This window comes from Choloepus didactylus, chromosome 5 (genome assembly GCF_015220235.1).
Source record: "Choloepus didactylus isolate mChoDid1 chromosome 5, mChoDid1.pri, whole genome shotgun sequence".
Lineage (NCBI taxonomy): Eukaryota > Metazoa > Chordata > Mammalia > Pilosa > Megalonychidae > Choloepus > Choloepus didactylus.
In genome coordinates, this window is record NC_051311.1 from 104,745,118 (window position 1) to 104,762,582 (window position 17,465).

Sequence of the window (17,465 nt, forward strand, 5' to 3'; positions counted from 1 at the left end):
TTTCAAACATTTTCATTACTCCAAAATTAAGAAAAAATATGTAAAAAATAAAAAAGAATACTCAAACCATCCATACCCCTTATCCTCCTTGTTATTTATATATAAATATTTTTTCAATATTTTATTACTCATCTGCCCATACATTGGTCAAAGGTAGTGTCAGTCACCAGGTTTTTACTATCACCCAGTGTTCTAGTTTGCTAATGCTGCAGAATGCAAAACACCAGAGATGGATTGGCTTTTATAAAAGGGGGTTTATTTGGTTACACAGTTACAGTCTTAAGGCCATAAAGTGTCCAAGTAACACATCAGTAATCGGGTTCCTTCACTGGAAGATGGCCAATGGTGTCTGGAAAACCTCTGTTAGCTGGGAAGGCACGTGGCTGGGGTCTGCCCCAAAGTTCTGGTTTCAAAATGGCTTTCACCCAGGACGTTCCTCTCTAGCAAGCTTGCTCCTCTTCAAAATGTCACTCACAGCTGCACTCTGTTCCTTCTCTTTGAGTCAGCTCATTTATATGGCTCCACTGATCAAGGCCCACCCTGAATGGGTAGGGCCATGCCTCCATGGAAATATCCCATCAGTTATCATCTACAGTTGGGTGGGGCATATCTCCATGCAAACAACCTAATCCAAACGTTCCAACTTAATCCCCACTCTTATGTCTGCCCCACAAGATTGCATCAAAGAATATGGCTTTTTCTGGGGGACATAATACATTCAAACCGACACATTCCGCCCCCTGGACCCCAGAAAAACATATTCTTTCCAAATACAAAATACATTCATCCCACAATACCACAGAAACTTAAATCATTTCAGTAACAATAGTTAAGTACAAGATCCCATCAAAATCAAATATAGGCATGGTCAGTCCTAAGGCATACTTTTCCTTTAGCTTTGGATCTGTGGACTTAGAACAAGTTATATGCTTCCAATATACAAAGGAGGGACATTCATAGGATAAACATTCCCATTGCCATAAGGAGAAAGAGTAAGGAAAACAGGGTTAACAGGACCAAAACAGTTCCTAAAACCCGCAGGACAAACTCCATTAGATTTCAAAGTCTGAGAATCATTTACAGAACAATGATGCATCCTTGGGGCTTGAGAGAGCGGGAATCTAACCCTTCCTAAGGGCCTTTGCAGTAGCCCTTTCCTCTCCAAATGCTTGGGTGAGTGCTCCAACATATCCATACATTGGGGAGACCACCTTCTCGGCCCCACCCTCCTCAAACATCGGGGCAGCTCCCGGATTCCCTTCCATCTCCGGGGCACATGCTCAACCCCTTTAGAACAGTGTGGTGGCAGCCAGGCTCTCCCCAATTCCCTGGGAATGTGCTCCACCCTCTTTGGGGCTTGGGGTGGCAGGACATTTCCTGAGCATTGAGGTAGAAGGCCCGCCCTTGACCTCCAGGGCAAACTCACCCTTTCCATGCATATGGGCTGCTCCACTCTCCTATCCCAAGGCCTCTTGACTCCAGACCTCAACCTCCATGGCTCTGTCTTTGAAGAAATTTTTCCTTCAATTTGTTCCTTGTCTGTCTCCTCCAGTCCAGACCGGCAATGGCTCTGTCTGTAAAGATCTCGCAAAAATTCTGTTGGCTTTGCATGAAGCACACAGGAGTCAAAGCCGTCAGACAATAGGACTTTCCACAAATCCTTTCTGGATAACTCCATCTCCAATCTTGGCTTGTACGGAAATGGCGGCTGGGTTCCATGTTTGGTAACATCCTCATATTGGGCTGTAGCTTCTGGGATTCCACCCCCTGCAAGCTCATAATTTTCCAAGTCATCAGCTTCTGGTTTCTTTGAATCCAAGAGTTCAGTTCTAAGTTTATCTCTCTCTGCTCGCATTTTACTATAAGCTGTGAGGAGAAGACAGGGTATATCCTCCACACGTAGTCTGGAGATCTCCTCAGCTAAGTATTCCAGGTTGTCACTTTCAAATTCTTCCTTCCATCCAACACCAGGCCTCAATTTTGCCAAATTCTCTGCCACTTTAAAGCGAGGATCGCCTTTCTTCCAATTCACAACACATTCATCATTTCTGTTCAAGTCCTCGTCAGAAGTATCTTTAGAGTCCATATTTCCACAAACAGTCTCTTCAAAGCAGTTTAGGCCTTTTCTATCAAGCTCCTCACAGTTCTTCCAGAATCTTCCCCTTATCCATTTAAAAAGCCATTCCAACATGTTTGGTATTTGCAAACTCAGCAGCAAAAGCACCCCACTTCTCTGGTACCAAAATCTGTTCTAGTTTGCTAATGCTGCGGAATGCAAAACACCAGAGATGGATTTGCTTTTATAAAAAGGGGGTTTATTTGGCTACACAGTTACAGTCTTAAGGCCATAAAGTGTCCAAGTAACACATCAGTAATCGGGTACCTTCACTGGAGGATGGCCAATGGTGTCCGGAAAACCTCTGTTAGCTGGCAAGGCACGTGGCTGGCATCTGCTCCAAAGTTCTGGTTTCAGAATGGCTTTCACCCAGGACGTTCCTCTCTAGCAAGCTTGCTCCTCTTCAAAACGTCACTCACAGCTGCACTGTGTTCCTTCTCTTTGAGTCAGCTCATTTATATGGCTCCACTGATCAAGGCCCACCCTGAATGGGTGGGGCCATGCCTCCATGGAAATATCCCATCAGTTATCATCTACAGTTAGATGGGGCGCATCTCCATGCAAACAACCTAATCCAAACGTTCCAACTTAATCCCCACTCTTATGTCTGCCCCACAAGATTGCATCAAAGAATATGGCTTTTTCTGGGGGACATAATACATTCAAACTGGCACACACAGTCACACAATAAATGTTATATAGGTATACAATTATCATCAAGAGTCAAGTCTTTGGGATAACCATTCAACAGATTCTGGGTTTCCTTCTATCTGTCCTAATACACTAGAAACTAAAAAGGAATATTCATATAATGTGTAAGAATAACCTCCAGATTGGTTTATCCCTTGACTGTATTTGAAATCTCTCAGCTACTGAAGCTTTATTTGTTTAATTTCTCTTCCTCCTTTTGGTCAAGAAGTCTTTCTTGATCCCACAATGCCAGGGCCAGGCTCATCCCTGGGAGTCTTGTCCCTTGTTGCCAGAGAGACTTACACCCCTGGGACTTATGTCCCACATGGGGGGAGGGCAATGAGTTTACCTGCTGAGTGGACTTAGAGAGAGAGAGAGAGGCCACATCTGAGCAACAAAAGAGGTTCTCTGGGGGTGACTCTTAGGCATAATTATTAGTAGGCTAAGCTTCTTTTTTGCAGGAATAAATTTCATAAGGGCAAGCTCCAATATCAGGATTCCCTAATGCTTGTGGGAATATCAGGAACTCCCCAGGTGAGGAAGTTTAATATTTCCATACTTTTCCCCAGTCCTTCAAGGGGACTTTGCAAATACTTCATTATTTTCTGCCCAAAGTACTCTGGGGTGCATTGTGGTATCATACTAATATATGGTCTACTTTTGCTGGGAGGTTCCACCTGGTGGTCAGAGGTCATGTATGTACCTGTAAGCCATGCAGGAGGATGTTCATTGAGGCATGTTTATTTTAGCAAAAAATCAGAAACAATCTAATGTCAACCATTAAGAAATGATGATACATGCAATTGGTAAAAGGAATAGTTAGATTTGTGTCGATAGCTCTCCAAGACATGTTGTTGAGTGAAAGGGAGAAGTTACAGAACAATAGAAAATACATTTTCTATGCCTACATAAAGAAAAAGAGGTTCAAGCATAGAAATGAAACTAGTAACATGATTGCCTTTCAGGAATAGGAGAGGATGCAGGACTGGTGGGTGTGAGAGAATTTATTATAATGTTTCTGTTTTTTTAAAGAAGACAATCTATTAATACTGTACCTGTGTATATAAAAGTTAATTAAGATACAGGAAAAGATATCTTACTATTAGTAAAGCAGAGAATAAGCTAAGCTTATAAGCAACAGAAAGTTTTAGAAAGAAAAAGTTTGTCTTGCCTATATAAACTGATCTAAACTTCTTCCCATAAAACAAAACAAAACAAAGCAATGATGTAAAATGTTGGGGAATAATATTTCCATCATTTACGATAGTTAAGGTGCTAATGTATTTTTATGTAAAAAACACATATAAATTTTGAAGGACAACATTGGCTTCAAAAGGTGGTTGGCTGAAGAAAGTAAGTAAACAACTCAAAATTCCTGTTCTTGTTCCTGCTCTGCTGTTCAGGCTACTACTACTATTAAGACCAAGTATTATGTGCTCAGAACTCTACTAATGCACATGTCATTGAATCCTCACAGTCATTCTATGAAGTATTTGTTAGTATTATCTCCTATTTATTCATGAAAAAACTGAGGCTCTGAGTGATGAAGAAAGTCATCTGTGGTCACATAGCTAGTAAGTGGTAGAGCTAGGATGCAATCCCAGGCAGTTTTTCTAGAGCCCATGTTCCTAACCACTTTGCCTTCTACTTTCCATAATATTAGATAACATTTAGTGTGCTCCCTCTGAGCTAGACACCGTATGAGGAGACTTACAGGCATCATCTTTTTAAAAAACTCATTACAACCATGTGAGGTGGTTACAATTACTATCCTATTGTGCAAACGGGGACACTGAGCATTACTGTGTATTAGTTTCTCCCACTGTAACAAATTACCACAAACTGACTGGTTTAAAACAACACAAATACATTATCTTAATATTCTGAAGATCAGGAGTTTGACTTGGATCTCACTGGGCTAAAATCAAGGTTTTGGCAAGGCTGTGTTTTTCCTGGAAGCTTTAGGGGAGAATCCATTTCCTTGCCTTTTTCAGCTTTTAGAGGCTGCCTGCATTCCTTTGCTTATAGCTCCCTTCAATTTTTAAAGGCAGTAAAGTCTGGTCAGTCTCTCTCACTCTGACATTGATTATTTTACTACCTATCTCCTGTTTCCCCATTTAAGGGCCCTTCTGATTCCATTGGACTCACACAGATAATCCAGGATAAATTCTCTATTTTAAAGTCAGCAGATTAGCAACTGCTACCTTAATTCCCCTTTGCCATGAAACCAGACAAATTCATAGGTTTCCAGGATTAAGATGCAGACCTCTTTTTGGGGCCATTTTTCTGCCTGCCACACAGACTATTGTGCCCAAATTGTATCACCAACCAGTTGGGGAGTGGGGATTCACACCTATGCAGCCCTCACATTTAATTACTGCACTATTCAGTATCAGTTCTTCATCAGCTTTCCACTGGAACAAATACTCCATTTTTCTAATAAATCAAGAAGAGCAAACTTAAAGGAATAAAAAATCTTTAACCTATTATAGTAGAAAACTGTTTAAATTTTAATGCCCAAGGATGCTTCTCCTCTTTACCCTGTTCATAAAATGTAAATTTGGAAATGCACATATTAAGAGACATAAAAATGTTCATTAGCCGAAACTAACAATTCAACATTGTGGAAATTATCAACAGTGCAGGAAATATGCACAAAGATAGTGATTATATAATTTCTTATTCTAATATCTAAATTGGGAATAATCAGAAAGGATAGGAAATAAGGTTAGTAATATACAGTTATATGGTGGAATAGCAAGTAGCCACTAACATATATGGCATGAAACCTAAATAACAATGTAAAACATGGTTACAATGTTTTAAAGCAGAAAAAAAAAGGCTAAAAAATTATATTCACACTATGATTACAAGTACGTGAAAAAATATAGGGAAAAAAGATTGAAGAGATATATATCAAAATGGCAAGTGTTGAGAGAAGGTCTTGCAGTTAAGGGTGATTTTCTTCTTTACTTTCTATTTCTAAATAAACTATAATGTAGCAGTGTTACTTTGTATTTGAAAAAAACTAATTTAAAAATCTATAGACATATTTTAAAAAGGCCCATAAGTCTTAGAATTGCAGTGAGAAAAAAGTATTTGCAATTTATTTTTCCATGTGAAAAACATGTACTTTACATTTGTTAAGAGAGGTGGAGATACATAAAATATGAACAATGAATTGCACCTCATCTCAAACAAAGTTATAATACAGAGAAGTCTGAGAAATAAGATGTTCTGCTTAATCTGGTTAACAACGTCTAAGAATTATAATGCAATGTACTTTATATTACAATCCTGAAAACAATGTAATGAAATTGTATGCACATAATTAGAGACCCAAGGCATTACTGATAGCAGCTAAAGAAGAAATAGAACTGGATTCCTTATTAATTGTTCATTCTAATCAACTTGCAACAATTGATTTAAAAATTTGGAGTTGTTTTTAAAAAGTGATCATACTTTTATTACACTTCTTTTAATAGTATTCTTCAAATGTTTCCCCTTAATTGGTTCACTTGTTTACATTTTTATTAAAAGGTAATTTTTTATTTTTAAGCAAAAAATATATTTTTCAAATAATTAATATGAGTAACTGTAAATTTCTGAATAGCTTATATGTAGATTTGTGAACTGTCAATGTTTTCAAGAGACCAGAGTCTAAAATAGTTTTAAAATGCTCATTTTCTTAATGTTTCATTTGGAAGTGAATCCTTTACCTATGAGGTGGCCAGCTGATTTCTAAACTTTTGTTTTTCTCATTTCATTTTGTGAATGTTTACCTAAATGCAAGAGTACTGTCATTGAATCTCCCTTTTCTGTGTCAGGCAAAGAGTGCCAGGCTGTTGTGGATGAAGTTCTGTTCCAGGAGGGATGCCTCTGTGGAACCATGTACGGTTTTTACTTCTTGTTTCTTCTGAGGTATATAAGGTGAGCTGTGCCTACAATGGTCTAAGAACCATGTGGTGATTTGGGCTGTTACGTACCCGAGAAAAGGCCATGTTCTTTTAATCCATTCCTATGGGTGCAGACCTATTGTGGGTGGGACCTTTTGATTAGGTTTTTTCAATTGAGATGTGACACAGCTCATTCAAAGTGGGTCTTAATCCTTTTACTGGAGTCCTTCATGAAGTGATAAGAGCTCAGAGAAGCCCCAGAGAAGCAGAGAGATGAATTTAAGAGATGCTCATAGAGAAAAGCCCCAGAGAAGCTAAGAGAGGACCCATAGAAACTCAGAGAGGAGGCCACTGAAACCAGAAGCTGAAAACAATGAAACTCGGGAGCAAAGGACGGGCAGATGCTAGCCAAGTGCCTTGCTATCTGATGGAGGAACCCAGAATGCCAGCAACCTGTCTCCAGAAAAGGTATCGTCCTGTTGATGCCTTAATTGGGACATTTTCAAGGCCTTAGAACAGTACATTTGTAAGCTAATAAATTCCCGTTGTAAAAGCCTACCCATTTCTGGTATATTGCATTCTGACAGCTTTAGCACACCAAAATAAAGCTCAAGTCCAATATTACTATTTGAAATTCCATGTTTCCAAAAATTAGACAACTTGCTCCCCAACCTTTTCCTTCTGATTAGTCTGGTCAGCTTCCATGGGATTGTCAGACTATTCTCACATGCATTTTTTGTTTGTTTAGTTCATTTGTTCATTTGTGTATTGAGTACACACAACATAGCTAATCAGAGCTAAGTGTTCTGGGGTAGTGTAAACAAAATGCAAGAATTGGTTTGTGCTTTCCTGAAGTTTATAATTAATCACATCTGTGGGATTCTGAAGCACTTTGCACATGTTCTGGTACAGCTTTTTTCATATGGCATTTTAGTCAGTCACCAAATAAATTGTTCATGCCCAGCACTGGTATGATTTCTGGCATATATTAGACATTCTCTATGCTTTGTTAATACACTATTTTGACAGAGAAACAGAGCATATAATACACATCTTAATGCTGTCAAAGCAAGTTATAATTTACCTGGCAGAATGAGCTCTATCAAAAGTAAATACTGTAAGAAGTGCTATGACAGGGAAAATCAATGTGTTCCTTTGTTCACACCAATTTTCCTTCATTAAATGTCCTTCCTCGTCCATGTTTTACTCCAAATCCTTCTGAACATTTCCTCTGTGATGAGAGCAAAACTCTTGACAATTTTTGATCAATTAAAATTATTTTTGTAACTTAGCTTATCATGTGTGCATGAAACTTCAAAAATTATAAAACTTTAAAGATGGTCATTGGGAATTATTTTTCCTTCTCTCTCAGAATATATTGCAGATAAGAAATCTTCAATAAATATGTGATGAATGATTACCAGGTGCATGGAATGGGCTACTTACTTCCAGATAAAATTGTAAAATAAGTAGAGTCTTGTGAATAAAAATACTGAGCATAATGCAAACTTGTTATTTCATTTCTACTAAAGTGATAATGGCATAAACATCATAAGAAACAAAGAAAGATATTTAAAATCAAAAGAAAATTTAGAAAAATTAATATATGAACTATGATTATATTTAGGCTGATATTTCCACTTCACACACAAATGGAGTTAATAATTTACTACACAAGATTGCTAAAAGCTTAATTTTTCTTTTTAACAAATTGAAAAAATTCATGTATAAAGATGGAAATCTACAAAAATACAAATAGAAAAATACAAAATGAATAGGAAAAATTTAAATTCTGAGAAAATTATGAGAACCATTAACTTATGTGAAGAGGAAAAAGAAACCTTTTAACTTAGGAAATTTGAAAATGCATAAGGCCAGTCTTTTTTAGGAGTGATGTACTGGTTTAGGAGTACAAAGATTATAAGGAACATTTCATTTATTCATTTTCCTATGTTTATTTAGTATTTATTTTTCTAGTTTAACTAAGACTAATCCTCTCCCACCGCCCACCACCCAAAATTTCTAGTATCTTGTCTTTGGTGTTTGTGTATCTAGAGGATATAGAAAGGAAGGAAGCTTGGGTGGGTGCTATATTACTAGTAACCACAAGGTGTCACTGTAACACTATATTTTGTAAACTTTTTTCCTTTTGCAGTAAAACTGCTACTCCAATTATTGATTCAAATTTTCATTTCTGTCTCCCAGTGAGATCTAATTACATGTCTTCCTGGGTTCAGAAGGTAAAATATCCTTTCATTCTCTTGTCTCAGATTCTCTGGATTTGTGAACGTTTTGATTTACTCATCTGTTTGCCTTTTATTGGCTCTAGGACACCCACAGGGTAAGGATATTCTGACTGCTAAACAGAGAAAGCAAAATGGTAATAAGAGAGATCAGAAATGATGCGAATGGGCCAGTGGCACCATGTGTGGAGTGGGAAAATCACTCAGCACCCATACTAGTTGGCACAGCTAATGGCTGAGTCCAGTAATTTGATAAAAATCTCCAAAATTATTTTCTCTAGGTGCAAGAAATTCAACATTTTCTAAGTGGGAAGTAATGCATAATTATAAAGCAGTGCTTCTCAAACTTTAACATGTCTAAGAACCATCTGAAAACCTTGTTAAAACACAAAATTCTGAGCAGAGCCTGATAATTTGTTTTTCTTACAGCTTCCAGGTGATTCTGATGTTGAGGATCACAGCATGAGTTACATTGACGTCAAGACTCAGCATCAGTAATTAGCAACATTTCCTCACTCTTGTCTCATCTGTTCATCATGCTCTTTTTTGTTGGTGGTGGTGTGTTTGTTGTTATTGGATTTTCAAGTCAATTTTAAACATTATACCATTCTAAATAATAATACTTCAGTTTCAGCATTAAATTTGAGGAAAGGGAAAATTTTGTTATTAGAAGCTCCATTTTTTTTTTTAAATTTTGATACCCCAGTAACTATAACTTTGCTAATCCAGAATCTGATGTGATATTTTTAAGTTTGCTGAAAAATTAAAATGCAATTTTAAAGCAATATTAGAAAGCAAAGGATTGTCAATGAGTTTACTGATGTTAATTTACTTCAACCAATATTTCAATAAAATGTTCTAGAAGCAGAGGACACTATTCAGTCTGCTGCTTTAGAATGATAAATCCATATCATTCCATGTACTGATTTAAGCAAGACCTTTGTTTTTTTGGTCTTAGTAAGATGTTTCTGTGGGGACCACTTTTCCCCCTCAGCTGAAACTGTGATAGATACTACAAAAGGGAAATTGCCTAATTTAGAATCCAGTGACTATGGAGTGGGACCTTAGAGATTATCTGTTTAAGTTTATTTCACAAATGAGGAATTCAAAGTCCTGAGAAAGCATATACCTGTCCAGGATCCCATTCAAAGTCTAGGAGAAGAACATAGAAGACTAGAATCCAGCTCCTTTGTGTATTTTCCAGGGTTCCCTGGTGCTTCCAGGCAGAATCTCCACTCAGCATTTACTTGGACTTCTCAGAAGGGGGCACCACTGCCACGGGCTAGTTGCTCTGAGGGAACCTAGCTAAGCTGGTCTTGGGGGTTCTGAAGAACTCAGGGGTTGACCACAAAGCTGCTGTTGGGCAATGCTGACAAGAACTGGAAAACTGGAAGGAATGCTTTTCTCCCCTTCTCCCACCTTTCACCTCCCTTTTGTGCCCCTAGTATCAGATAACAATAAGAGTCAGCTGGGCTGGGAGTTTGGGCGATACATTTTCAGAGGCCCAGCCCCAACATCACAGAACAGAGTAGAGAAGAGTGGACTCAGAACAGAGAGACAGTAAGTAAGCCACATGAACAAGTCAGACAGAAATACACCAGTAGAGAGGGCTGGTGGTTGGAGTTAAAACCTTTTCAGTCCTTGTATGCTTCAGAATGAGGGTGTCTTGGTTTGCCAGGGCCGCTGTAACAAAGGTCTGCAGACAGATTGGCGGTAACAACAGAAATGGATCGTCCCACAATTTTGGACTCTAGAAGTCTGAAGTCAGGATTTTGGCAGGGCCATGCTTCCTCGGGGGCGTGTAGGGTTCTGGTGGTGGCTTGTGGCAGTTTCAGCCTCTGTCACATGGCGTGCGTGCTCTCTCTCTCTGGCGCTCTCTCTCTGGCTTTCTCTCCTTCTCTCTCTCTTTCTCTCTCTCTCTCTCTGTCTCTGCATCACTCATCCCTCTCCACATTTCCTTTCCTTATAAGCATATTAGTCAGACTGGATTAGGGCCCATCCTGATCCAGTCTAGCCTCTTCTTAACTGATAACTTCTTCAAATATGCAAACCTGGTCTCACATCCAAAGGACAAGGTGTTAGGGCTTGAACATATTTGGGGGGTGGGGGTGCAATTCAATCCATAGCAAAGGGTAAAGACATTGACTATCTTTAGACTTTTTAAATGTTAAATACACACATTACAATCTTTAGGGTACCTAACTATAAGGACACAAATAATAAACAGACTGTATAGCTTTCAAAGCAGAAAAGGGGGAAAATGGAATGAGGGGAAAGAATTCATCAATCCATATATGAGAGTTAAATACATTCTTTCAATGTGTCATTTATTTCATCATCAAAACTAATATTGACGATGAAGGGAAAAAAGGATTATATGACATTTCCTATTCAGTGGGAATGGGAGCTTAAAAATATATTTAATTCCTAGCTGAATTACATAATTTCATCCTGCTGTTGTGGTTCCCAAAAGTGGGGTATACATAGCCTGGGGAGACAGAGACATAGAATCCTCCAATTTAGTGGATCAAAGGACCACACCAGACACAATTTTGATATGAGCAGAATTATCTGACATCCTTTCACTTATTTTTTGGAAATGATTTAAATAAATAACATCATGATATTTTTCCCCTAAGTATGTTAGTCCACATCTCTAAATAAGAACATTTCCCTACATAACCACAATACCATTATCACATGTAACATTAATTAGCATTAATTTCCAATTATCAAGTAATAACCAGTCCATATTTGAATTAATCCAATTGTCCCCCTCTTTAGTTCACAAAACTTTATTTTGCTTTAATTTTCTCCTCTGCTTTCCCCAGGAATATCATGAAGGACTTTCCTAACCTTTAAAGTTAACCCGCTGCATAATTGCTTAATTTCTTTTCACCTTAATCAGCAATTTCAACATGCATTTATCTTGGAATAAGGGAGAGGATAATTACTAGTTTATAAACTTCTTGAAGAGGTAAAGTTTTATCTATTTTTGTTTTCATTTCTGGTCTACATAAGATTGTCAGAAAATGTTAGTTACATTCAAATTATTTACACTAATGTGAGCTGGGAGAGTCAGTTTGTTAGTAGTAAATCAGGTGGTTATAAGTTGATAATTTCTTCAAGTTCTTGTATCCCATATAGTATATAGCTCAAATACTTGCTAACTGATTGCTATTGTCTAAATAAAAATTTCTATTTTCAAAGCAGTTAATGTATTTAGTCAAGTGAGAAGATATTTTAGAAAAATCATGTATTTTCATATAGAATATTTTGTACTCATTCCCCCATTTCTCCTGTCATCTCTTATTATTGGTGTTAAACAACTTCACTGGATGAAATGACATGAAACCAGGCTGTAACATTTTAATGCCACCTACCCTTGAAGCACTAATTATTTAGGAATTCAGCAAGCAGTTGGAAATGCAATAGCCTACATTAAGTATATACATTAATATGCTCTTTAGCTTAATTAAAACCACAGGAATAGATCTGGAAAAATTAGCCAATTTCTAAGCAGATATTTGGAAAGGATACCCTGATATCTCTGTTTGATTAGACACCCTAGAGGCAGAATACTTCTCTCTGCAGCTATCTTTTAGAAGCCAATGCTTTTATGTTAGTCAGATATGCCACTATATCTTTGCTTTTAATTTTTTAATGGATAAAAATTTAAACATAACAATCAGCATTAAAATAGTTTTTTTTTTTTTTAGGTTAACAATTAAATTTTATTTCATAGGGAAAATGCTTTAGAATTTAACTTCATTTCCACTTTTTCCTAAGATAATTTTTTCTGGGCAGTGGTTGATGAATAGCCACAGCATCTAAAGATTAGAATCCTAACATCTCAGAGGAAAGAAGAAATTTCATAGATCATAGAAACCAACCCATTTATTCACTTACTCATTCATGCATTTATTCAGCCAGTTAGTCATTCACTGAATATTTAAGTGTGGAGCTATGTGCCAGATAATGGGCTAAGTGATAAAGATTCAAAAAATAAACTGGGCCCAACCATCAAAGAATACAGTCTAGTGGAAAAGACAAAAATAGAAAGTAACAATACAATATAAAATAGTTTAAGGTAGTGATCACAATCGATTGAATTGGATTCTTTTCCATTTTTTAAAAATTTCATAGAGGTGTAATTTATAGATAATAAAATTTACCCATTTTAAGTGTAGTTTGTTGAGTTTGATAAATGTGTAGTCTTGCAGTGACCACCATAATTGTTAAAACACTTCCAGCACCCCCAAGATTCCTCAAACCAATTTACAGTCAATTCTTTGTCTCCATTCCTTAACTCGTGCAACCACTGACATACATTCTGAAATATAGTTTTGTCTTCTGCAAAATTTCATACAAATGGAATCCTGGGTTTTGTATGTTTTCTTTCACTTAGCATGATGTTCTTAAGTTTCATCCATGTTGTTGAATGTATCAGACATTCCTTTTTATTTCTGAGAAATATTCTATTGTGTGGATGCACTATCATTCAGCTGATGGACAGTTCAGTTGCTTCTATTTTTGTAGGGAGGACTAAAATAATCAATGCTGTTGTGAATATTCACATACAAATCTTTTTGTGGACATGCCTTCATTTGTCTTGGGTAGATTCCTAGGAGCAGAGTTTCTACTTGCTTATTTAACATTTTAAGAAACCTAAAAATTGTTTCCCAAAGTGGCTGTGCCATTTTGCATTCCCAACAGAGTTCTAATTGCTCCATGTCCTCATCAACAATTAATATTATCAGTCTTTTTAATTTTAGTAATTCTAGTGGATGTTCACTGATACCTCATTGTGGTTTTAGTTTGTATTTCCCTAGGGACCAATGTTGGGCATCTTTTTATGTGCTTGTTTGCTATGAATTCATGGTTCTCATTCAATACAGTAGCAGTTTCATGAGTAAACACTTCTCAAGTTCTTGTTTGCCCTGAAATTGTTGCTTTAATAATTTGTTCAGTTTCATATTTGTTGGGGCAGAATAGTCCAGCATCTCACATCATCTCTAGTTACTCATCTCTAAAAACTGGATTTTGAAGGGAGAATAGAAGTTACCATATGTAAAGTTTGGGACACTATAAATCTGCCATCTAAATATTAGGTCCTGAAGACAATGAGTCCTTTTCCTTGGTCTTTCTTCATGTAAGGGAGACAGACAAATAAACAAATACAATACAGTGGGATAAATGCTATAAAAAGGGGTATGCCCACATCCCAAAGTAATCTGGGCAGAGAATAAAAATGTGTTTGCAGGGCCCCCTCTGAGGAACTGGGTTAAAAAAGCAAAAATGTTGGACTTCCCTACCTGGGTTATTACTGATATTCTCACAAACATTGAGGACTAACAATGTTGTAGGCCATGCCCCTGATCTTGGGGTTTGCCCTTATGAAGCTTGTTACTGCAAAGAAGAGCCTAAGCCTACCTATAATTTTGCTTTAGAGTTTCCCTCAGAGAACCTCTTTGTTGCTCAGATGTGGCTCTCTCTCTCTCTCTCTAAGCCCACGGGGCAGGTACACTCACTGCCCACCTCCCTGTGTGGGACATGACTCCCGGGGGGTGTGGATCTCCCTGGCAAAATGGGACATGACTCCTAGAGATGAGCCTGGACCCGGCATCATGGGATTGAGACAATCTTCTTAACCAAAAACGGGGAAGTGAAATGAAACAAAGTTTCATTGGCTGAGAAATTTCAAATGGAGTTGAGAGGTCACTCTGGAGGGCATTCTTATGTGCTATACAGATATCCCTTTTTAGTTTTTAGTGTATTGGAACAACTAGAAGAAAGTACCTGAAACTGTTGAACTGCAATCCAGTAGCCTTGATTCTTGAAGACAACTGCATAACTATGTAACTTACATGGTGTGATTGTGTGATTGTGAAAACCTCATGGCTCACACTCTCTTTATCCAGTGTATGGACAGATGAGTAGAAAAATGGGGACAAAAAGTAAATGAAAACTAGAGTAGGATAAGGGGATGGAATGTTTTAGGTGTTCTTTTTTTACTTTTATTTTTATCTTTTTTGAAGTAAGGAAAATGTTCAAAAATTGATTCTGGTGATGAATGCACAATTATATGATGGTACTATGAATAACTGTACATTGCAGATGATTGTAGGGTATGTGACTATATCTCAATAACACTGTGTTAAAAATTTTTTCTGCATTTGGATTTTCAAAAATATATCCTTTTCTGGACATTTTGGTAGAGTACTGCCAACTTTCTTCTGATATGAAGGAATATCCTTTATTATAATAGATGCCTTTTGGTATAAGAGAAAAATATTCTTTCTTTTACAACATTAGAAAGATAATAGGAATTAGTTTTATTTTGCCAATCACATTTCAAAACTTGCCAATCCTAGGTTGGGTCCAGCCTTTTAATTTTTTAATATTACTAGTCCATAACCTTCAACAGCTTTGAGACCACTAAGATAGTGCATGTTGTACAAATTCCCATTCCCAGTGCTAACAATAAATTACCCATGCCTATCATTTAAAAAGAAAGAAAGAAAAAAAGGCATGCAGGATACTAATTATCTTTCATTTAAAAAAGAACACATAGAACTTTATAAATTTTCTTTGCTATGATTCTAACAAAAATAAAGAAATACACCATATAGAAATGTCACAAAAATACACAAGTATTACAGGAAGACAATGGATAATGGGGTGCTTTTTTAAAAAGGTATGATAGGAAAGAAAAAGAAACAGTTTTTATATACTATTTATACATTAATTACAAACCGTAGAAGTAAAGGTTTTCCGAACATTGGCAAGAAAAGCTGAAAAATTATTGGTCTTCCTTACATTCTCTTGAAATTCTGCTAGATGTTCAAGATACGGAGCACTATCTGACACTTCGTAGTCCCTTGCTTCATTCAGGCGCAGAGAAAACATATATGGATTCTCAGGGTGCTTAGGATCAATATTAGTGAATATTAACTGTAATTTATCACCATAAATTTTTCGAATTTCTAGTCCAAGTCGATCTTTATATAAGTCTGCAGATTTCTACAGCCTTTTCAACCTCTCTTCATTAGCTTTGTTAGCAGTGGAAATAGTTTCTTTCTTCTTTGCATATTCTTCTTTAAGATCCTGGATATTTGCAGTCAATACTTCCATTTCTTGCTTTTTGCATTTTACTTCAGCAATCAACTTTAACAAGTTATCTTTTTTTTTCCTGAATGTGCTGATTCTGCTGGCAGATCTGATTTTGATATTCCAGAAACATCTCAGCCATTCGGTCTTCTTCCTTTAACTTCATAAACAACTTTTCTGCAAATGCTTTAATGGAGTCCTTGTAGGTATCTCTTAGCCCCACCATCTGACAGGAGGTGTCACTGACAGCACTTTTGAATTTATTCCAAAATTCATTTATGCTTTTATCAAATAGTGCCAGTTCGTCCTCTATCATTGAAGACAATGCTTCGCGGGCAGGCCTGAGCCCTGCCGCCTTTCTCACACGGAATCAGGATCACCTAGGGCCAACAGTGAGTCTCCAAACCCCACTCTAAAATAGTTTTAAATCACTTATGAAGAATTTCACTTTTGTAACTTTTAGTATTTGGAAAACCTATGCGTATAGATTTTATTTTCTCTGTATCTTTGCTGTACTAAATCAGATACATGTTTTATTTTATCCTTTATTTTTAAGTAGCTCAACTACTGAACTCTATAAAGATTTCAGAGTTATATATATAATATATATATATATTCATTTTTTTTCAACAAATAACTTTTAGGCACACACTAAATGTAAATAAAGTACTGTCAAAAGTACAGGGTATAGAGAAATGGACAATGGACAAGACAAAGTCATTGTTCTTTGTATGTAGCTCCATATTTTTGTATAAACTTCCCTATATTTCTAGGTATCTCTTTTAACTCTTTATATCTTATTGTATCATTTATGGCTCTAAATCTTCCCATCTACACTATTTTGAAAACATATGTATTTTGTTTCTTTTAAGAAATGTTCTATTCCTATCATGAAGTCTTTCTATTATTAACATACATTTTTGCTGCTCTTTTTATTTTATTTTTGGGTTGAAAACTAAGTTTTTCTTATTTCTGTGATTATAGACCAGGGAGATCCCTTCTTTTCTTATCTTTTCCTTTTTCTTTTCTTTTTTTCTTTCTTTTCTTTCTTTTATTTTGTGCCATTCTGTGAGTTGTCTTTTCACTTTCTTGATGGTCCTTTGAAGCACAAATATTTTTAATTTCGAGGAAGTCCAATTTATCTATTTTTTTTGTTACTTGTGCTTTTGTTGTCATATCTAAGAAACTATTTCCTAATCTAAGGAATTGTTTCCTTATTTTCATTTTCAGCTTATTCATTGCCAGTGCATAGTAATGTAATTGATTTTTGTGTATTAATCTTGTATGCTACAACCTTGCTGAACTTATTGGTTTTAATAATTTTTTGTGGATTCTTTAGGATTTTTATATTCAAGATTATGTTGTTACAGTTTTTATAGTTTAACTTCTTCCTTCCAAATGTAAGCGCTA

General features: G+C 36.5%; 1 pseudogene; it reads right to left on the reverse strand.

The window, feature by feature from the left end:
* Window positions 1-15,689: 15,689 nt before the first annotated feature.
* On the reverse strand, window positions 15,690-16,489 carry LOC119535568 (annotated as a pseudogene).
* Between the last annotated feature and the right edge of the window lie 976 nt (window positions 16,490-17,465).